At 39.7% G+C, this 23987-nt stretch overlaps 1 protein-coding gene across 1 annotated transcript in view; it reads left to right on the top strand.

Moving 5' to 3' along the window:
- TENM4 (teneurin transmembrane protein 4) overlaps positions 1-23987 on the top strand; it is a 3069169-nt gene that overhangs the window by 1595668 nt on the left and 1449514 nt on the right. Inside the window, exon 5 of the mRNA XM_063641401.1 lies at positions 1136-1210. The gene's annotated coding sequence lies outside the window, so the exon portion shown is untranslated. The remainder of the gene's footprint in view (positions 1-1135; positions 1211-23987) is intronic.

Genomic DNA, 23987 nt, shown 5'->3' with positions numbered 1-23987 from the left:
CTCCGAAGAGCTGTGCAATCTGAACAAAGGAACCTAACTTTTCTACCCTTCAGTTTCCTAATATCACCTTCCCTGTATGGTTGTTGCGAGGACTAAAGAAATGACTAGTGGCCAGGCACAGTGGCTCACACCTGTAATCCCAGCACTTTCGGAGGCTGAGGCAGGTGGATCACTTGAGGTCAGGAGTTCGAGACCAGCCTGGCCAACATGGAGAAACCCTGTCTCTACAAAAATACAAAAAAATTAGCTGGGTGGGGTGGCACACGCCTGTAATCCCAGCTACTCGGGAGGCTGAGACAGGAGAATCACTTGAACCCAGGAGGCATAGGTTGCAGTGAGCCAAGATCATGCCATTGCACTCCAGCCTGGGTGACAGATCAAGAGTTCATCTCAAAAAAAAAGAAAAGAAAAGAAACGACTGGTATAAAATTATTAGTAGGTAGGCAAGTATTGGTACTTGCTGTAGCACATAGGAAATATTCAATAAATTTAGCTGTTCTTATTAAATGTGAATTTGATTATCATTTCTTTTTTCCGCTTTTAAAATGGTTGTTTTGAAGTCATTGTGGTATTTTATGTTTTCTCAAACACCATGGAGCTAACACTGTGATAGGTATTGGAAGTAATAACGAAAGAAGGAAAGGGCTTGGGGGAGGGGGTGCTGGAAAGGAACCAACACTAACATGTATGCAGTGCCTACTATTTGTGGGACATTGTATGGGAAGCTTTACATATTTTCTTCTACTTAATTCTTGTCAAAGAGCTATGGAGTATTAGTGGTCTCATTTTACTGATGAGGAAAATTAAACTCTGAGCAACTAAATAATTTGGCCAAAGCATTTTTGACCCAAGAGCCTCTTTTCTCTTTCTTCCATGATACAGTCCCTAACCAGCAGGAGTGCTTTGGATATAAGCCTAATTCTAAAAGCACCAGCCTATATTCTTAGAAATCTTTAAAACAAAGATCAGGAAAAAAATATCTATTACTTATTTTCTTGGTTTTTAGGTAAACTACTGTGAAGAGCCCTCATTCATTTTCCAATACCCTTCTTCCCTTCTGTAGACTGTGAATCACCAGATTTAAAAGCAGGCAATCTTGGAACTTATGTATTTTTCTGTGTTTTCTTATTTTCAGGATAAAGAGTATTGCTGCTCTGAAGACAGCTTGAGTAACGTTGTTCTTGGACATTGATGGGCATGTCTAATTAAGGTAATATATATACATATATATGTGTACATATATATATATATATACATGCACACACATAATACAATTTTCTTATACTTTTTTTCTATGCTCAAGTGTTGTGGTTTGCAGAAACATGTTGATGTGTAAGGTGGGAGGGGAAGAGCAATAACTGAGAAACTAGTGTCCTTTGTCTTTTGTCTTGAGAAAAATCCTGTGGGTTTGAAAGCAGCATTCTCAACAGATCTCTGACAGTAGGCTTTGTCAAAGTTGGTAGAGATGACCAGCATTAAACGCACTGATTGATTTGGCCTAAGTGGATTGGTTTTCTTCTTTGTGAAGGACTTTCTCAATCTAAGACTATTTTTCCACTTTTTCTGAAGCATTCCTTTGTAAAAAGTCAAATAACATAAAAATGTTTCTTTGACAGAAAAAATAATGGATAAAATTTTCTCATTTTACAACTTTCTTTCTCCAGTTTTCTCTTGAGCCTTTGAGACTGGCTGTTATTTGGCCTCCCGTGTGCACCTGCCAATGACCAAATTAATAAAAAATTAGCGAATGGTGTTATTGGAAAGACTCAGAAATAGCTGACCATGCTTAGGTCATGATATATATTTTTTAATAGCTTTGAATACTTTGTTCTCGTTTTCTGTTGCATTTGTATGCAGCAATCTAGTCATATTTTCTGTTCATAAAAATTATAACTAGTTCAGAGATTGAGATTAACTTTATCTTTTTTAGTGGAACTTTGCAACGATCATGGTGTTCTAAGGAGCATGGTGTTCCATGATTTCCAGGTGTTCTGCCACCTGGATGACGTTCAGAACCACAATTAAGGGTCATAATTTCCATTTGTGATTCCAACATGTGGATAAAGTATTTATTATTGTTGATTATATTTCTCAGAAGCTCGTTATTAACAGTTCTCACATGTAAGAAGGCACATTGCCCAAGTTTACCAGATGGAGAGTTGAGGCTTGCAACTTGGTAACCTATAGATAATTCAAGCCTGATTAGGCACATGGTAAACTCAAGTCATTATAAGCTTGGTGAGTTTGCCAGAATGCTCCAGAAGTTGCTTTCCCTTCTTGGGAAACTGTCCTCAGTAAAAGGGCAAATGGATGACCTGGTCCTCCTCTTATAAAACCAGGAGGCTAAAACCACTTGATGACCACTTGACTAGGTCTAGAAAAGAAACTGAAAATTGGTTAAAATATATATGTATTTATTGAGCAATTATTGTATGCTTTAGGAATAAGGTAAGAGGAGGCAGAGAGCCTCAGAGCTGATCTTTCAAATCAGAAGAGCCAGTTTATGGAAGGAGGGATTCAATATGTGAATTATAGTGAGAAGCCTCCAAGGTAAGGTAATAGACTTGGGTAAGAGTTTTCCATCACAGAGATGTGGATTGTAAAATTCACATCTGAACTCAGGGATCCAGTTTGCCTAGAAGGAAAGGGCAGAAATCAGGTCTTAAGAGGCTAGATAGAGAGAGAGAAATTTCATCAGGTAGCCAAACCATGGAGCTCCAAGCCAAAGTCCTTAAGAGTGGTCCAGGTATCAAGCAACATAGAGACTAAATATAAATTCTATTAAAGAAAGACCTTTAGTTTCCCTTTTGGTCCTATATATGTGGTCAGTGTTGTCACAAAGATTTAAATTTGTAGCAATGGGACAGAGAGCTCTAGGAAGTTAGTGCTTAGGAATTTCAGCCAATGACCTGTTGCAAATGTGGAACTTATCAGAGTTTTGAGCGAGTGAGGTTGCTCTTCATAGAATGCTTCCTTTTTTAAATTTTCTACCACTGAAATAGCTGTTGGTTGTGGTTCTGTAAATCAGTCCTAGCCGACACACTTAAGGGTAGCTTCTGCACAGTTCAGACAGGAACTGAGCTGCATCTCTTCCTGATCAACAAAATTAGGGAATTCATCTGCTACAAGCTGAGGCCAGCCCTGGGCCCCGATGCCAACAAACACAAGCTAGGATTCAATCACCTCTCAGCTGGTGCCAGGTGTCAAACCTTCAGTTGCATTTCTTGGCCTTGTCTGTCCACAACATTGACTGAGGTGAACCTTCCTCACTCTGAGAAAACAAGGGGCCTTACAGAACTTTCTTTCTGGCTCTGCTCCCAAGAGACCTTCAAGCTCCTGAAATGCTGCATTTAAAGTTTTGCAACTCTTGCCCCTCTAAGAAAAAGCTTTTTGTTTTGCAGCCTGCAAGCAAAACTCTAAAATAAGACTATGGAAATAAAGCCAATTTACCACTCTCTCCCTACCAAGCACCGCGTTTGTAAATAAGGGATAAAATAGCCCTTTCCCTCCATCTCCCACACCATCTCTTCCTCCCCTCCTCCTGGTCCCCACAGCTCTCTAGCAGACACTCTCTTTACCCCAGAATTGTCAGGAAAACACTGGCTGACAGGTCATGTTATTGCTTCTGATCCCATTGGTCACATTGTATAACATCTTAACTCCTACCCTAATTCGGTAGATGCAGCTTGACAGGGCATAGCAGGGATGTGGTCCAGCCTCCCTGGAGCTGCGTTTAAGACTCCTCTGCTGGGGATCTGCACAGCATTCAAAGCATTTTAGGGCATATTTCTTGATCAAAATATGTGTAAGGGCAGCAGACCGTCCCTACCTATAGGGTTAGTTTCCGGGAAATGTCTGTGGCCATTCTTGTCTTCTTATTTAATGAAGGTTAAAGATCTTAAGTCAGTATAAGAAAAAAAGTATAAATGATATAAAATAAGTTTTAAGTCCTTAGAGGACTGAGGTTGCAGTGACCGTCAGAAAGCATTTTCAATGCATTTTCATATTCAATAAAAGTGGTATACCAAGTCGAGAGAATGCCAATGACATTGTATACATCTCCAGCTTAAAACAAGAGGGTTGAACAAGTCAGTTCCACTTATCATCCCTTGCCCAGGGGAAACTTTCAGCTTGCATATTTGTTTTACTTTGTTGCAGCAAGAGTATGCTAGGAGAAATGGAATTCCCTTCCATAGTATTGTGCTGTGGGTTCTATGCTAGGTTCTGCAGACAGAAAAATAAAAGAGATATGGTTGGTTCCCTGACCCCAAAGAGTTCACAGCCTAGATGAGAGAAGAGAATGTACAAAATGGTAACCCAGAGCAGAAGGCAGGTTGGAGAGAAAGGAGCTTAGAGTCAGGAGACTAGCAGATTCCTTCTGCAACATTCCAAATGAGAGGAGGAGGAGGGAGCGGGACACTCAACAAGGGCAGTGGTGACCGAAATGCAGAGAAAGGGACCGAGAGAGAACACATCTGAGTTAGGAGCACAGGGAAAGTATAGGTAAGGGTACAGCCAAGAATCTTGAAAAAATCAAGGCTCTGAGAAAACAGCTTGAATCTTCCAGATTAAAATGATTGCATTTCTCCCCCTGCTAGACCAATTTTCAAGGAGTCTGAGTCCCTAGTAATTCGTTTTAGCACCTTTTAGACCATTTGTAATGATTAATTGCCTGGATGCATTAAGAAACAAGCTACTGATGAAATTGACATTTTAAAATATTGTTTTATTTCTTTTCCTTTCCTTTTTGTCCCAAAGTGTCTTGGAAGTCAGAAGGGAAGTGTGAGTCACATGCTGCATAGCTGAGAAGGCTGGAGGTACTGATGCTGTTACCAGATGATAGGAAATCAGGTTATAAGCCCTATTTGTTTTCCAGTGTCTCCATGACGTGACATTAGGAGGTGATGGCTGCAGTTACTGGAGACATTTGTTCCAATGATCTTCATAAATATGCTTTGTTAGGCAGTTATGTCGAATAGACCTCCCTTCTCTTCCCCTCTCTGAGAGCAGGCTGCCTTTCAGCTGTTTGATTTCTCTCCCTGAGATAGGACTGTGCTGACAGAGAATCTGGAACTCAGGTGTGAGATGGGAATGTGGAATCTAACTGCATTATGTGCACAGGAGGAAAAGGCAAGCTGGGAGGTGAAGAAGGACACTGGGAGAACCCTAACTCTATATGGGAATATTTGTGTTTGAGCTGAATGATGAGCTGGCTGAGGAGCTGAATGATGAACTGGCTGAGGTGGGAAGGTAGTCATTCAAGCCTGGTAGGTGATGGGCAAATTGGCAAGTATCTTTCCCTTCTGGGTTGGGGCCTTGTTTTTTGGATAGGTAGAGATGGTGGGTTTATTATTTTGGGGGATTTATGAAGAGCTCTGGAGAAGAGGACACATAATGAGGTTAAATACTCCTGGCTGTGTGACAGCTCTCTGCGCTTCAGTTTCTCTCTCAGATAAGCATTTGGCTACTCAACTTGCAAAGATAAAATCTTTGTTTTAAGATGAAATGAAATAACATGGCATGTCGTTAGCCCAGTTGCAGGTATCAACCTAGGGCACGACCCTCAAGGATGTCAGCTTCCTTCCACAACCCTGTTCTCTCCTCCATAAAGACTGAGTGAGAGAGAGATAGCAGTTTTGTTACAATGCAAACAGGCTCAGTAATGAAACCTACCTCAGTGCATGAAACTGCACTGTGGGATGTACATGGCTTCCTGGGGAATCTTGTTAAAATTTAGATTCTTATTTAGTACTTCTTGAGTAGGACCTGAGATTCTGCATTTGTAACTTGCTCTCAGGTGATATGGATGTTGCTGATCCATGGACTGCACTTTAGCGGTAAGAACCTACCTGGGATGGAGCCGGCAGGAGGAGATGTCCTTGCAAAGGAATCGGGACAGTTAAAGGAACAGTGTCCAAGGTTACATCCAGATGAATCAGGTGTGGGGTGGGCAGATTCCTGTGGCAAAGGAAATTCCATTCCATTTTTGAGGCAAGATTGTGAATGATACCAGTCTTGAAATGACCTCGAAGCAGGAGGCCCTGGGTAATCATCCCATGTGTAAAACCTCAGTGGCTCCTGACTGCCCTTGCGTTAAAATTCAAATTCCTCAGCATAACTGCCATACCCATCATGATCGTGTTTCTCCACATACTCTCTCCCTGTGCATTCTGTTTTTTTCTGCATCTGGCCATGTCTTTGCATGTGCTGATTCTTCTGCCTGGAATGGTCTTTGCTCTCGGCTGTCTTGCCTACCTAACAAGCTCCTATTCACCTTTCGAATTTATTTTTAAAAACCAACTTCTCTGTGAGAGTTAAACATTCATAGCTTATATGTATACTAAAGTCTCTAGCCATATTTCTGAGGATCAACGGACTCCAGGGCTGTCTATCTTCTCCCCACCCTGCCGCCGTAATCTGTGAGGTTCTTGAGAGTGGGGTCCTTGTTTAATTGTCTCTGTCTTCCTAGGACCTAGCACAGTGCTGGAAAACCCCAGTCATTCAGTAAATTATAGTTAAATTGAACAGAAGATTGGTTGGAGGAAACAGGATGGGGACGATTACAGCCTGCTCTAGGAGAGAGCTTGTGAACATAGGTGGCTTTAACCAAAAAGTTGGAGGAGTGAACCAGGGAGGGCTTTCATCTGAAAGAAGGGATTGTGTACTTAGCAGAGTAAATTTGCATGCAGACTGTTGAATGCAGGTTGCAGGCACCCTAGATGAGAAGGGACCCCAGCCGTGTGGATTAATTTATCGCTGAGTAGAGTAGAGTGATGCTCTGTGATTTTCTGAAGTGCTTGTCGTATATGCTACTACTGAGCCCATTTTAACTCTTCAGGCTCTTTGCAGAAATAGGGTCCCCTGTCTGTCCTCCAGGTCTCCCTCCCATTTGGGGAAACACCTGAAGTAGCTAAGGCCAATACTGAATTATTGAAATCCTGATTGACAAATGTGACAGGAAAAAGTAAACTTGAGTTCCACCCAGTGACGGAGAACTTGAATTAAGAAAAGGAGAAAGCAGGCCGGGCGCGGTGGCTCACGCTTGTAATCCCAGCACTTTGGGAGGCCGAGGCGGGTGGATCACGAGGTCAGGAGATCGAGACCACGGTGAAACCCCGTCTCTACTAAAAATACAAAAAAAGTTAGCCGGGCGTGGTGGCGGGCGCCTGTAGTCCCAGCTACTCGGAGAGGCTGAGGCAGGAGAATGGCGTGAACCCGGGAGGCGGAGCTTGCAGTGAGCCGAGATTGCGCCACTGCACTCCAGCCTGGGCGACAGAGCGAGACTCCGTTTCCAAAAAAGAAAAGGAGAAAGCGAGAGATACTACCTCACCTCCTACATGAATTCTGCCCTCTGAGCCCAAGGCTGGCTTCTTCAGTCCCTCCTTCCTTTGGGAACATTCTCTATACCTACCTTTTCAAATTTGCAATCTAAGTCTCTCCATTCTGAAGTTAGTAGTTGCAAAAGTATTAAGAGCTTCTTATATAGAAGGCCCTATACATAGTGTGTTGCTATATCTATTTTATCTAAGCAATTCATTTTGACAGTTGATGAAAAACACTTCTATACTGCCCAGGTAGGGAAATGGACCCTAGACATGAACCCTGGCCTTACCATTTACAAACTATGAGACTCTAGGCAATTCTCTGTGCCCTCAGATTTCTTATGCATAAAATGGAAATAACAATACCTCCTTCGTGGAGTTTCTGGAAGGAGTAGACAAAACACTACATTTTATTCTGTTGCCTCTTTCTGAAAACTATGCTTATGTCAATAATATTGTCTCAAACCTATATCATAGATTGAAATATATTATTAAGTTACCATATAAAAATGTCTTCTTGTTAGGGAACGAAAAGCTACAAATATCAATGCAATGGAAGGGACTACCCCAAAATAGACCTAAAATCTGTAACAGGATCTAAAGGCCAGTGACTTAACACATATGACATGCATGACATTTAAAATAAACCAATCAATTTACAAAAGACAGAGCAACACTTTGATGAAACAAAGTGGCCAAAAGGGATATTAAACAAGCAATTCATTGGGGGAACAATGTGGCCAATAAGTATATCAAAGGCTTTTCAGCCTCACTTACTGTTATTATTTTCTATGTAACAAAGTTGATAATTAGAAGAGGGAAGTAACTTTCCAAAAGTCACCGGGAGAGTAGGTAGAAGAACCCAGCATGAACCTGGTTTCTCTTTCAGTTGCTTGTCTTTTAAAGAATGTGTAAGTGGGAGCTGAACAATTAGAACACGTGGGAGGGGAGGGGAATGACCCACACCAAGGCCTGTTGGGGGTGGCAGTGGGGGAGGGAGAGTATCAGGATAAATAGCTAATGCTTGTGGGGCTTAATACCTAAGTGATGGGTTGATAGGTGCAGCAAACTACCATGGCACACGTTTGCCTATGTAACAAACCCGTACATCCTGCACATGTATCCCAAACTTAAAATTAATTTGAATTAAATTTTAGAAATTTATTTGTTATTTCTGCTTATTTTGCTTTTCCAAATGTATTTTGCCTTAAACTCTTCTTGGATTTTCAAAGTAAGACAAAGCAAAACAAAGTTTAAATTCTCAGAATATTAATTGAAATTATAAAATGTAGACATTAAAATAGGAAATTGGAAAATTTAATAAAGATTTTCTTACTTGTACGTTCATCTCTTATTCTTTAAAATAGTGTTTGTGGCCAGCTGTGGTGGCTCACACCTGTAATCCCAGCACTTTGAGAGGCAGAGGAGGGCAGATCACTTAAGAAGTTCAAGACCAGCCTGGCCAACATGGAGAAACCCTGTCTCTACTAAAAATACAAAAATTAGCCAGGTGTAGTGGCACGTGCCTGTAATCCCAGCTACTTGGGAGGCTGAGGCAAGAGAATCCCTTGAACCCAAGAGACAGGGGTTGCAGTGAGCCAACATCACGCCACCACACTCTAGCCAGAGACCCTGTCTCAAATAAATAAATAACAATAAAATAAATAAAATAATGTTCGTGTTTACTTTTTCTATCCCAAGCAATATATGGGGCACAAATGTGAGAAAAGTGAGCAGAATGTAACCCATGCCCTTAAGCACATTACCAATGCAGGGGGTAGAGAGATATATGAATAAATAATTTTAACATTTGCTTTGTGTTTTTTTTTTTTTTAATTATGCTTTAAGTTCTAGGGTACATGTGCACAACATGCAGGTTTGTTACATATGTACACATGTGCCATGTTGGTGTGCTGCACCCATGAACTCATCATTTACATTAGGTATATCTCCTAATGCTATCCCTCCCCGCTCCCTCCACCCCACAACAGGCCCCGGTGTGTGATGTTCCCCTTCCTTGTGTCCAAGTATTCTCATTGTTCAGTTTCCGCCTATGAGCGAGAACATGCGGTGTTTGGTTTTCAGTCCTTGCGATAGCTTGCTGAGAGTGATGGTTTCCAGCTTTGTCCCTGTCCCTACAAACGACATGAACTCATCATTTTTTATGGCTGCATAGTATTCCATGGTGTATATGTGCCACATTTTCTTAATCCAGTCTATCATCGATGGACATTTGGGTTGGTTCCAAGTCTTTGCTATTGTAAATAGTGCCGCAATAAATATACGTGTGCATGTGTCTTTATAGCAGCAAGATTTGTAATCCTTTGGGTATATACCCAGTAATGGGATGGCTGGGTCAAATGGTATTTCTAGTTCTAGATCCTTGAGGAATCGCCACACTGTCTTCCACAATGGTTGAACTAGTTTACAGTCCCACCAACAGTGTAAAAGTGTTCCTATTTCTCCACATCCTCTCCAGCACCTGTTGTTTCCTGACTTTTTAATGATCTCCATTCTAACTGATATGAGATGGTATCTCATTGTGGTTTTGATTTGCTTTGTTTACTACAGCCAGTTATAGTAACTATTTTTACTAATTGTAACAAACATTATCTGATTTATAAAATGCTCTCTGTGACTAATCATGGCATATGCACATGACAGACAGTCACAACATTCTATATCTAAAACCCTTGGGACTAGATATTTCTTGTAATTCGGAATTTGAATAGTAATACAGTGCATAGTTGCATATGTTACATAACAACTTCTGCAGGGTCTGGGGAAAAGCCCATAATTAAGCATATTAAAATGTCTGCAGCAGGATAAACATTCACATTCAGATCTGTTTTTGCACCAAATGAGTGATGAAAAACATTCAGCTTTCAGAATATTTTGGATTTCAGAATTATAGATAAGTCTTATGGAGCTATGATTTTTAAATTTTTAATATGTATCAATTTTATTTCTTCCTCTGCCTTATTGCACCAGCTAGACCTACTTAAATAATGTTAAACAAGGGTTGGCAGAGTAGGCAAACTTGTTTTATCCCTAATTTACAGATCTGCATCTCATGTCCCCTAATAAAAAGTCATTTGGTTGGAGGTTTAGAATAGGAATATTCATCATATTAAGAAAGAATTATTTTATTCCAACTTGAAAAATGAAAATTATTAAATTTTATCAAATGCATTTAGGGAATATTGAAATAATCATCTACTTTTTTATTACTAGCCTGCTGATAAACTTCTATTGCATTATTCAATTTCCTTATATTGAAACTGGGTATGTTCCTGTTGGATTATTGAATCAGTAATATTAGCTTGTTAAGCTCTAATCTGAAGTAGTTAGTTGAAGGTTTTGAATCTATATTTATAGTTTAGGTTATTTCTTTTCTTTTTTGCATAATATTTTATCACCTTTGGGGATCTGAATCAAATCTGTCTTGTGAAACAAATTGGATAGTTTTCCCATCTTCTACTCTCCAGAACATATTATAATAAATATATGTACGTATTTCTTGAATGCTTGAGTTTAATCACTGTTAAATCTCTCAAGATCTATGATCTTTCAGGCAGACAGTTCTTTAAGAGCTTTCTACAATTCTTCCTCAGTTACTGGTCTGTTCTCATTTTCTATTTCTTCTGTAACTTTCAAAACTAGATTCTCTGTTATCAGATTGGGAAGATTAGAAGTTAAAGAAGGAGGTGTTTTTAACCTGCCCAGCTGTGAATGCATATGTCTTTGTGTCACTGAATTTATAACAGTTTTTATTTGCTCTTCTAATTGACTTTTTTTTTTTTTAACTTGGGACTTCATTATAAGAGATTTGGTTTGGGCACAAATGTTCCTCAGTTTATCTTTCACTTTGGTGTCTTTGAAATGATGTCTTAAAGAACAACTAGATTCTGAGAAAATCATGTCTAAAAGAACTTGAGAGATCATTTGGTATAGTCTACTGATGCTAGAAATGGTGAAACTGAGGTCTCAGCTGGTGAAATAATTTTCATGTTATAGTGTCAAGAACAAAAAAAAACCAAGCTCAGCCTGGCTAATGGAATGTCATTTTAAAATAAGCACAGCTATGAAACAGGTTACATATATTTCTCTTCCTTGCTGGCCTCAGAACTTTGCCTACTCTTGACTCCCAAGTATTATATCCCACATGTGAGTTGGTGCATAGTACCTGATGGTGTCCAGAAGCCTAATGGATGTGGCTGCCAGTCTTTCCACTCCAGGGTATGTCATCAAATCAATAAATTTCTTCAATGCCAGCAGGCTATAGAAGGAAAGACAAGAGCAAGTCCCAGGGACTATCAGTGACTTTCATTCTTCCTCCAGTTTATGTCTGCTCTTACTCATTGTGAAGCATTGCCTGAAACCTAGTTGAGGGTTTTACCTATTAATTTTATTATTCATAATTAAAATTACCAAAATACCAAACAATAAAGCTTTGACTTAAAGGAGTAAGAACTGTATTATGCCCAGGTAAAGATTGATCTGATTGATTTTGAGGATGGCTATTTTTGTTACACTGGATGTTCAGTGACTGCCATCCTGTAAACTAACCATGACATCATGTTATGGTGAAAGCAAATGCGGGTTCTGAGACTTATCCTCGCTTTTATCAATAAACAAGGAAGGCACTTAACTGTGTGAATGCCAGGCCTAGAAAATCATTTAGTGAGTTCATCTGATTCTTTCTCCAAGAGTTGGACTTACTGAAGCTTCTGTTGTTTTCATAGCATCCATTTGAGACCTGATTAGGAAACTTTTGTACTTTAGGTTTTTCTGGGAGTACAAATTGTTTTGCCTTGGTCCTTCATGCATAACAAATAAACACAAAATAATTAAATACATGATGCTGAAGAACAGGAATGCCAGGAATAGAGGTGCTGATCCCCTGTCCTGGGGATCTGGGGTGGCACAATTAGGCAAGCCAAGGCTTGAAAGGGCAGAGTGATTATCTGGGGGATACAAGAGCAAAGAACCAGTAGGTGAGTGTAAGGATGTCCTCCCCTGGAAAATGGAAGGGACTGAAGTTTTTAAGTTTAGTTTGCCGTTAGTTTTAAGTGCTGCGCCCAGCGTAGGAAATGGGGAACAAAGCCAATGATATCTACAGAAGCAGAGAGTCAGTTAAAAAACAAAACAAACAATATAGAAACTTAATAGGTGAGAGATCTGTGTAACATTACATAATGAGTGTAAAGCACTTAGGACAGGACCTGATAGACTGCTCAGGAAATGCTGGCTCTTATTAGAACAGATTTTTAAATGTCCATCTCTTCCTTTAAAGCTGGGTGTCCAATGTATTGGCTTCCCTGGGCCACATTAAAAGAAGAAGAATTGTCTTGGGCCACACATTGAATACACTAACACTAGCAATAGCTGATAGGCTAAAAAAAAAAAGAAAATAATAAAAAATCTCATAATGTTTTAAAAAAGTTTATGAATTTATGTAGAGGTATATTCAAAGCCGTCCTGGGCCACAGGTTGGACAAGCTTGCTTTAAAGCTTAAAAACCCCTACAGTCTCTTCTTTTCCATCATCAAATCCTGTCAGATAATACCTTCAAAGTATTTTCCAAATCTGATCGATTCTTACTTCTTCCAGAATTCCTTCTCCGAACTATCATCATCTTTTCAAAATCGATGTCCCTTTTTCCACCACTGGCTGCTGCAGTGCATCCGTCACCCAGAAAATCAGTTCAAGATGCTGGCTCACATGTTCTTCCATGGCTGCCCAGGACATGGAGAAGCTTTCACGTACTTGTACCATGACCTGAAGGCTGTCTCATGATCTCACTCCTGGCCACCTTTCTAACTTCATCTCCTACTACCTTCTCTTATTTACTCTACTTTTCTTGTAGCTCTTAAAGAAAGCCAAACTAGTTCCTACTCCAGGCCTTTTGCACTAGCTATGTCCTCTTCCAAATATATTTGTGTATCATATTGTCCCACAGTCCGGACTGTTCTGGTCTTCAAGATTTTATTCAAACAGAAGCTTCTTAGAGAAGATTACTCTGAGGTCTTACCCAAAATTCTACCTTCTCTGCATTCTCTATGCCTTTGCTGCTTTCTGTTTTCTTCACCGTGTATGTCTTTTCACCTTGGGAATTTATTATAAATTTATGTAGTTTCTAATTTGTAACCTCTCTCTCTCTCAGAGAATGTAAACTACATGAGGGCAGAGACTTGATCTATCTCATTTACAGTTGTATCCTCCAGGGATCAGAATAGTGGCATAAACTAGGGAACTCAACAATTAGTTTTGAATGAATTAAAAAAAAGATATTTCTAAGAATGTATGTTTATATTTGGGATAGCATGCCAAATACGACACAATAAACTACTACAATAAAATAAGCAGATGAAAGTGTGATGCAGAAGAGAAAATAAATGTTGGCAAATAAAAATTAAGCTGTAGGGAGGGTTTTCCATGAAGTTCATTTTATAGTCATGTTTTATACACTTGGTAGATGAGTCAGATACTTGACTTTGTCAATATTTATTGACAACCTACTATGTGCCAGGAATTTTTATAGACATAATTTTACACATGTGCATGTGCACAGACACACAGAAAATATAGTCTGCACATAATTATATATATAGGCTATATATATGTATGTGTGTCTATATATATATGTGTGTGTGTGTGTGTGTGTGTATGTATAATATATATAAATCAACTCTGGTCAACCCTGAGGGGTTGATGTCATTCTCCCCTCCTTATTTATCAGCTAGAAAGACCAAAACTCAGAAAGGTGAGGTTACCTGTGTATTTAAATAATGGTGTAAATAATACCAAAATTCAGGCTTTTCCACATTTATGTACACATTTTGAAAGGTTTTATTTATAGCTCCACTGCTTTCTAGATGTGTGATATTATTCAAATTAGTTGGCACCCTTGATTTTGTTTCATCATTTGTAATATGAAAGAAGCAGATTTAGTCTGCTTATTCCAAAAAGTTGCTTCCAATTTAGAGGAAGTAATGAATGTGAAACACTGAACATGGAGGTTCACTGTGCTCACCATGACAGGGAGAAAAATCGATCTGCAGTGAGAACACATTGAGCTAATAAGGAAAGAGAAGCAGAGAAGAGAGATGATAAGAAGGTCTTGATGCTGGTTGAGTCTCCTCTGCATCCAATCATTCCTGAAGCCAGCTCTAATTCTCCCCCCTCCACCACTGGTAAATAGAAAATTTTCCTCTTTGACTTAAACTAGCCATGTAGCTGCTGTTCACAACTGAAAGCCTCATAACTAACACAGAACCCTGCACTGACCTCCTTGGAGCCTTGCTGATGCAGTTCTCACCATGTGAGAAGCCCTTTTATCGAGAGTATACCTGACTCTAATGTCTAGGAGTGTAATGTTGAAAAATACTGCATTTCTGCTTCAAAACAAGTCCAAAATTAGTCAGATATCAGACATTTAAAAAGATATATGCATGTTACATATATGCAAAGTGTTGTGGGAAGTGAGAAAAGAGGACATTATATTTGCAATGAGACCTGAAGAATAAGTAGGGATCCATACTATCTTCAATTTGATCATGCAGATTTCCTTTCAAATCAGCCACTTTCACATTTTTTGGAAATCTGGTCAAAGCTTTAGAGGGTATCTCTAGGGAAAAAAAAAAAATCTCAGGCCAAATGATTGTTAGACTCACAGATATATTAGAAACATAACATACCTTCCAGTGCCACTTGTCCATGAGTTTAGTTTTCACTACAGTGTTTCTTTACTTACGAGAATTCATAGACATCTTCAGAAATAGTATAGCCCTTTCCCCAGAAAAATGTGCACCTACAGAATTTCTCATACAGTGTCATGAGTGCTATGACCCCTAATTGAAATTCCCTGCCATGTAGAATCAGCTACTGACCCCTTCGATAGGCCTCTTTGTGGGGTCAGGACCCCTCTGAATCCCACCTACAGGCAGGTGCTAAGTGTTTTATGCCATAGGAACCATGGCAGGCCGGCCACGGTGGCTCACGCCTGTAATCCCAGCACTTTGGGAGGCCGAGGCGGGTGGATCACGAGGTCGGGAGATCGAGACCATCCTGGCTAACACGGTGAAACCCCGTCTCTAATAAAAATACAAAAAATTAGCTGGACATGGTGGCGGGCGCCTGTGGTCCCAGCTACTCGGGAGGCTGAGGCAGGAGAATGGCGTGAACCCAGGAGGTGGAGCTTGCAGTGAGCCGAGATTGCACCACTGCACTCCAGCCTGAGTGACAGAGCAAGACTCCATCTCGAAAGAAAAAAAAAAAAAGAACCATGGCAAAAATAAACGGTGACTTGTTAAACTGTTGAACAGCTTTATCATATGATTTGCCTTCTATACTCTAATGTCTCAAAATTATAACTGATTAGATGAAGCTCATGAGGAAAATAACCCATTTAACTTGACTTATACTTCCAAGAGTGAGCTATTCTCCAAGAAGCCACAATCTAGCTCAGGAGCCTCTCTCTCAAACAAATGTAAGTTATGCAGCTTCTGTCTGTAGGGCACTGTGCATTTCCTCTCCACTGCTGCACAAGATGTTTCTTAGCCGTAGCTATTGAATTAATCAATCAAATTTCACTTTTATTACACCATTCTGGAAAATCCACTCGTACCCCTTTCCAGTAATACTGAAAAGGAAAATAATCCATACTACTCAATTAAGAATAAAACATATGTCTTCTTGATGATGTCTGGGTGGTGGCAATTCCAGTGGTCACTGTCTCTTGAAGTTACTCAGCATTAAAGCCAAGATAGACTACCAGGGTGTACTTGCAAGCAGATAAGTTACATTACAACCACTAAAAGAAAAAAAAAGAAACATTTATAAAGTAAGGGGTCTCCAATGACCCAGTGTCTACAGCCAGAAGCAATAATAATAACATGCATTTAGTGAGCACTTTCCCTTCTAACTGTTCAAAGAGCTGCACCAGCTAATATTTAATTCACCTCCACCACAGCCATCTGATTTATGACTTCTCCAGGGCCCAGGACTTGAGTAAAGAAGATTACTCAGGCAGTCAGCAATGGTCTTGGCTGCTTAAATTGCCAAGGGTATACATTTACTGGCATTACAAGAGAGGGATCTAGAATCTGGAATAACGGAAGGGATGGATGTTTGTGCTGGTATAGAATCAGGCACGTTGTGAAGAGAGGAGTGCCCCAAAAGTAGAGAGCTCACCAAGAAGACTCATGGGAGGCATCACCCTGTAATAACCCAGCCGTGGATTGGCATTCTTAGCCTTATGGCTCCATAAACTCCACCTTGTTAATGGCCTGGAGTTGACATAACTAAAGGGAATTGCCTGATCATAACCTACCTCATAATACACAAATTCAAATGAAATCAGACTACCTATCAATGTGTTCATCTAAAAGGCACAGATATTTCTTTGAGTGACTAAAGGGCAATGTTTGCTCACGAGACATCTCTCTGGTTTCCTTGTACCAAAAAACAAACAAAACAAAACAAAACAAAAAGCAAAAAACTTGGGAACTAACATAGTGATTGATGAATACGGAATCAAAGACCACTTTTTTTGTGTTCCTTGAAGGCAATTAGAGAGAGTTATTCTCCCTCTTCCCTACTTCCCTTTTACTCTCCCTCTATTTTTGTTTCTCATATCTATAGGTCTTTTGATATGCAATTTTCTCCACCTATAATACTGCCCTTGCTTACATATGTGTATGTGTGCACATGCATGCACACACACACTTATAAACACATGTACGCACATACAGACACACACACACACACACACGCACACACTTTGTCTGGCCAACACCTATCATTCCTTGAATGTCAGCTTCCTATTAAATAATATCTGAGGCCCTCATACCAGGTTAAGTTCTATTATGTACTCCCACAGCACCACACATTTCTCCTTTTGTAGCATTTATTGTGTGGCATTTTAGTTAACTTATTTTCCATGAGATTGTAAGTTCCATTTGGGCAGAGATGGGTAGCATCTGGTTCACCATCCTCTCCATAGCACCTAACAAGGTACCTGGCATATCTAGAATATATTGAGCTCTTAGCAGCAAAAATACGAATTATAGATAACATATTTAAAGCATTCAGATGTGCCAGGCACTAGCCTAAGAACTTTGCATGTATTATATAATCTTCACAACTTGCATTTATGTATTATGGTCAGCATTTTCAAAAAAGGAAAATGAAAACTGCAAAGATGAAGTCACTTTCTTAGTTTGGGTCCCTCAGAAACAAATTCTGAAAATAGGATTCAAGTGCAAGTAGTTTGAGAGATTTCTCAGGAAACGTCCATGGGGGAGTAGAGGAGTGAGACAGGAAAAGGAAAAGAGCCAACAAAGGGTGCTTCATCTACTCAGATACCACTGTGGGTAACTGGAACTCAATGCCATGCGGAAACGCCAGCAGCCAGCGCAGAACACTTACGTGAGAGTTATCCCATCAGAAAAGCAAGGGAGATGGGGTATCTATGTACCCCCTTCCATCAGTCTTTGGTTGAGGTCTGCTAAGCATAGGTTTCAAGGGCATCATTCCCCAGCCCTCCAGCCTGCTGTGTGCATGCAGGCACAACAGGCTCCAGCCATCAGAGAGAGCACTGGAGGAGCTGGAAGGCAGGAGTAGCGCCCTTCTGTAAGAAGAACTAAGACGTGTAGGAAGATAGCAGCTGCCAAGGTTACACACTCAAGTTCCATTTTTAATCAGGGAAAACACTGGGATGGGAACCTGAGACTATTTGACTCCAGAGTATATGTTTTTAATCACTATTTTCATACCCGTAAGTTAACTAAATGAATAAAAAGAAGGAAAAAGGAAAAAGGTGAAGAAATAAAGATTATCAGGAAGAATTTTTCATGAGAACTAAGATTAGGTCTGATGAGGCTTTTCTCTCCCCAAAGAGAAAATGCTATTCTGGCAACTGGAGTGTTCATGCTTTCTGGGTTCAGTGTCTCTGTTCTTGGGGATCATTGCACCACTCTGTCAATTTTCTTTCTCTTTATACTTCCCATGGTAAAGGAACCCCTCTGCTTTGGTGCTCTATATTCTTCCTGGAGATATGATAATATGCTGATTTGGCTACAGTCAAGTCTTGACCTATCCTGGGAGCCATGCTGTTTCTATGGTGATTGCCCATATATCAGCTGTCAGCTGTTATTCATTGATTTTCTTGGTCAAAAGCTCAGATTACTCAGGGCACTATTTATGGTTGCCAGAAAGCCCTGTATCCTGCCCATATATATCTTCTCTTCTATTCTCTTCCTCTCCTCATACTCATCATCTCATTCCATGCAGGCTTCAGAATTAGATCGCAGCCCCAAATTTAGTTAATCCATTTTGTTGGTGAGATAATGGTGTCTGTCTCACAATGTGATGGCTGTGTCTTGAGAATACTCATTTGTTAATTCAGTTCTTGTTAATCAAATCTTTTTGTAAAGCAAATAATCATGTCTTACAGGTCATCGTCTCAGTCATACCGTTTAGCCAGTGCTTCTATGCCATCTGTACATTTGTTTGCTAGTGAAATGAAGCCTTTGTCCAGCTCAACATATGTATATTGAGCACCTACGATGTGCCAGTCACTGTGGTTGTGACCAAGACTTGAACAGGACATGTTCTCTGTTTTTAAAGTCTGGTGGGAGAAACACATAAAAATGTGGCCAGGCGCAGTGGCTCACACCTGTAATCTCAGCATTTCAGGAGGCCGAGGTGGGTGGATCTGCTGAAGTCAGGAGTTCGAGACCAGCCTGACCAACATGGAGAAACCCCATCTCTACTAAAAATGCAAAATTAGCCAGGTGTAGTGGTGCATGCCTGTAATCCCAGCTACTCCAGAGGCTGAGGCAGGAGAATTGCTTGAACCTGGGAGGCAGAGGTTGCAATGAGCCAAGATTGCGCCATTGCACTCCAGCCTGGGCAACAAGAGCAAAACTCCATCTCAAAAAATAAAAATAAAAATAAAATTAAAAAAAACTGTGATGTCAGTACCTGGTGAAATGCAGTATCAAATAGTTAAGCATGAGTCATATAAAAAGGATGTACAAGATAAAACAGCCTAAAGCAAGGAAAGGAAGTCAGAGAGATTACACAGGGACATAATATCTGTGGTATTGGGTTGAAAAAACAATCCAGCTTGTAAAAAGTCTAAGGTGTGAGCACGAATATTTCTGTCAGGTAATTGCAAAAGGTCCCATTGGATCAAAAAGTGGAGTGGCAGGTGGGTGAGCTGATCATTCCCCATTTAGACTCCTCTCATGCTCCCTCCACCATGGTCAGTTCAACCCTGTGCCTTGGGAGACCCACTTCTCTGAACTGCCTTTGTAACTTGGGCTAATTCCTCACTGAGGAGCCTGGTGAGTTAAACCTGGACTCTTTTGCCAGGTGAGGGTGAGATAACTGAACTTGATTCTACAGGCTGGTTACATGTCAAACTGTGTTCCATAAACTATTTGGATTAGAGTGGGGCAATGAATCAGGGAGCAGGGTGCAAGCAAGTGCTAAACTCTGCCTCTGCTGAAGTAGCTGTGCTTACTGGTGCTTTAACATGAAATTTATGAGGCAGAATTTGCCCAACAAATACCACTGGAAGGAAGGAAGGAAGGAAAGAAGGAAGAAAGGAAGGAAGGAAGGAAGGAAGGAAGGAAGGAAGGAAGGAAGGAAGGAAGGAAGGGAGGGAGGGAAGGAGGGAAGGAAGGAAGGAAGAAAGGAAGGAATGGAAAGAGGGAAGGAGGGAAGAAGGGAGGGAGGGAGAGAAGGAGGGAGAGAGGGAGAGAAGGACGGAGGGAGGGAGAGAAGGAGGGAGAGGGAGGAAGGAAGGGAAGGAGGGAAAGAAAGGAGGGAGGGAAGGAGGGAGGAAAGAAGGAAGGAAAGAAGGAGAAGGGGAGGGAGGAAAAGAGAGGGAGGGAGAAAGAAGGATCTCATGGTAATTCGCAGGCATAGAATTTGAAAAGTTTGATGCTAGGGAGTAAAATTATCTTGTACGTAATTTAGAAAAAGCCTTCTGGCATAAGAATAGAAGACGAAGTAAAGGGAGTGAAACTGAGAAAGGAAAATCAGTGAGGAGTCTATTGACAGACTTCAGAAGAGGTGATGAGCCCTAATCTAGATTTGTATTTGTTGTTATGGAGAGGAAAGATTGGAATCCAGGTACAAATAGGCATACAGTCAGCAGGATTTAGTGAGGGACTGGATTATGGAAACATAATAATAACATGCACCCATAGGGTTGTTGGAAAGGTCATTTTTATGAAATGTGTTTTAAACTGCAGAGAGTAGTGGAAAAATTAATTATGAGTGTTACTTCAACCAGATCATATCTCTCTTTATTCCTAGGTAGTGTTCTTTCCATGCACCCCTCCTATGATTCATTGTAAATTGAGCTTTTCACTAATTGGATTTGTGGAAAGCAATAGAGAATGCCATTTGGCTACTTCCTCTTTACGGAATGTTAATATTCAAATCTCCAGGTCATTATTTAGAATACCCAGTTCCAACATGGGAAATTTAAAGTTGCATCTCATGTTAATCTCCAAAGAAAGCTCTCCTTTGCCTCCAGACCAGCAAATATTTGAACTGGAGAAAGAGAATCTTTTCTGCAACTTACAACAAGTCTTTGACCAAATTATCCAATGGTGGTAGATTCTGATATCCTGAAGGGGCATATAGGAATCTTGGCTTATACTCTATGTTATTAATGATAAGGAGGCTGATGATGAAGATGAAACTGATAATGACTCTCATAATCATTATATTTACCATATTTTAATACCTATTGTGTGCCAGTAAATATGCTAAGCACTTTCTATACATTGTTTAATTTAATAATGCTCAATGTTATGGTAATTTTACAGTTCAGAAAACTGAAGCTCAAAAATTTTTTAAGTAACCTAAATTGATTCAGCTGGTAAAATATAGAACAAAGATTTAGTCCCAGCCCAGTTTACCTTGCTCCACATCCCATGCTCCTTGTTCCTAGGCAGGTGAATCAAGTATCGAGGCTTCGCTGTCTCCTTACTCCCCAGTCTTACCAACTGAGGCACCAGCCTTATCTCCAGGCAGAAAGTATTTTCCCTAAACATTCTGGCCTTGTCCACACTAGAGTGGATTTTCCTGATTGGGGCCATCAATACACTGAGCAGACCTCTCTAAGCAGAGAAAGTGACAGGGCTTTACCCAAGAACAAACAAAATGACATTGTCTGTCACTCTCAGAAATGTAGGTTTAATGTGTCAGACTAGGCTAACTGGACTGGTGGGAGACTGGGACATCCTTCTGGCTTCTTATTAATGTGGATCTCAGAAAAATTTGAATTCTTTCGAAGCAGACACTAAAGCTATTTAACTGTGAGCTGAAACCTACGCACTGACATTATATCTGGATCTTGGAGAGAATTAAGGATAGAACAAAGCCATTTTCTCGTGAAGTTTTCAATTCTCCACCTCTACTTCTGAAGAGATATATACCTCATCAGTGTGTCTAGTTCCCCATTCCAGCCCTTTCCTTTCAACTGCTTCAGAGTGGAGGCTCTGAATTCATCCCTGCTCAGCCATTCACCTGCTATGTAACCTTCAGTATATTTCCAACTCCTCTAAACTAGTATTCCCATCTATACAATGAGAATAATGACCACACCTTAGTAATGGGCATGATAAAATTTTATCCATTCAAGTGAATCAAAATTTTGTTACACACAAAAAACCCTTGGATTAATACCTAACACCTTATGAGAGCTTAATACATATTAGATACTAACATTATAATATATATGCATATAGACATATATGTATGCATATATACACATGTAAACATATACACATATATGTATTGTATATGTATATATTTTTAGCTGTTGAAATAGAAGCAAAACTTAACAGAGAATGCCTCAATTTGGAGTGCTTCCCTTCTATGAGTTCCCTGAGTCTTCATTTTCTCAATTATAAAATGAGAGAGAACAAACACAACTACTTTGATGTGTTCTTGTTATCATTATGTAATATGTATAAAGAGGTCAGCAGAGACCTGACATTTAATAAATAAAATTTATTATTCTGAAGAAGGATATGGAGGCCTGTAAAGAGAATCAAAGATGAGTCAAGGGGACAATTTTAGCAACTGTCATTTTTCCCCCTTTTCTAAGAATACTTTTCAGATGTGCTGCTTAACTCCTCTGGCCCTCAACTTCCTCATGTGTAAAATGGGGACAATAATTACTTGCTGATGCATATATATTTTATGAGATAAATATAGATGACTGATATAGATGCAATTTATGTAGATGTAGAGACATAAGTATAGCTATATAGACATAACATGGTTAAGTGGCTAGAACAGTGCCTGGTGTACAGTGGCTACTAAATATATCTAAGTTTTCCTTTTTCCTTCTTTCTTCCTCCTATCCTTCTCACCCATTTTATTTTGCCTAAATTTCTAAGTTCTAGATGACTTTTTACTCTATTATACTGATTCAGGCTATCATACTTAACCCCTCTGTCCACACTAGACTAATTAGACTCTAAAATCCTTGGAAATAAGATCAATGTCTGGTTCATTTTGTGTCTTTCACAGTACGTACCAGGTACCTGGCAGATAGAAGATATGCTATAGGTACATGTTTGCTATGGTTTGAATGTTTTTCCCCTCCCAAACACAGGTTGAAATTTAATTGCCATTGTAACAGCATTGGGAGATAGGACCTTTGGCGGGAGCAGAGCCCTCATGAATGAATTAATGCTGTTATCTAGGGAGTGAGTTCCTTATAAAAGGATGAGTTTGCCCCCCTTTTGTCTCTCTCTTATCCTCTCCTTACCCTTCCATTATGTGGTGCCTCTTACCATGTTATGATGGAGCAAGAAGGTCCTTGCCAGAAGCCTGCACCTTGATCTTGAACTTCCCAGCCTCCAGAACTGCAAGACAAAAATTTGTTCATTATAAATGATTCAGTCTGTGGTATTCTGTTTGGAAGCACAAAATGGACTAAGACAGTGTTGAATATGTGTTGTTTATCAGTAAAATAAGAAGATAATTCATACTTACAAACTAAAGTGAGTGAGAGAAGGTTTTGAAGAAGGTTGTGAAAACAGTTTTTTGAATTGAGTGTAAGAACCAAGCATATTATGAGTGTTGACAACAATTATAAGATATAGAGTAGAAGGAGATGAGTAACATACTGATTGTCTACTGTATTTTAGGTTCTCTGCTACCCATTTTGACATATAATTACTTAGTCAACTAATCAACTTTATGACCTAGGCCATAACATTTTTCTTTCCCTCTAATGTAAGCCATACTAACTCACTACTACAACATTTTTGTACAGTTCCCTTTATATGTCCCTTATTTATGTCTATATGCCATTTAGTATATACAGGTAATTATAGAATGGAAAAGGGATCTATAGTCCTACCAGACTGTAATCCAGTGTCTCTGGTCATTTTCTTTTGTAATGTCTTTTAAGAATCTGATGTATACAAAGAGTTTAAGAAAATACAGTCATGTGTTGCTTAACAAAGGGATACATTCTGAGAAATGCATTAGAAAATTTCATTATTGTGTGAACATTATATAGTGTGCTTGCACAAACCTAGTTGATATAGCATACTACATACCTAAGCTATATTGTATAGCCTATTCCTCCTAGGCTATAAAACTGTAAGCATGTTACCATAC

The sequence above is a fragment of the Symphalangus syndactylus genome, chromosome 6, assembly GCF_028878055.3.
Source record: "Symphalangus syndactylus isolate Jambi chromosome 6, NHGRI_mSymSyn1-v2.1_pri, whole genome shotgun sequence".
Classification (NCBI taxonomy): domain Eukaryota; kingdom Metazoa; phylum Chordata; class Mammalia; order Primates; family Hylobatidae; genus Symphalangus; species Symphalangus syndactylus.
This window is presented reverse-complemented; position numbering and strand designations above follow the sequence as displayed.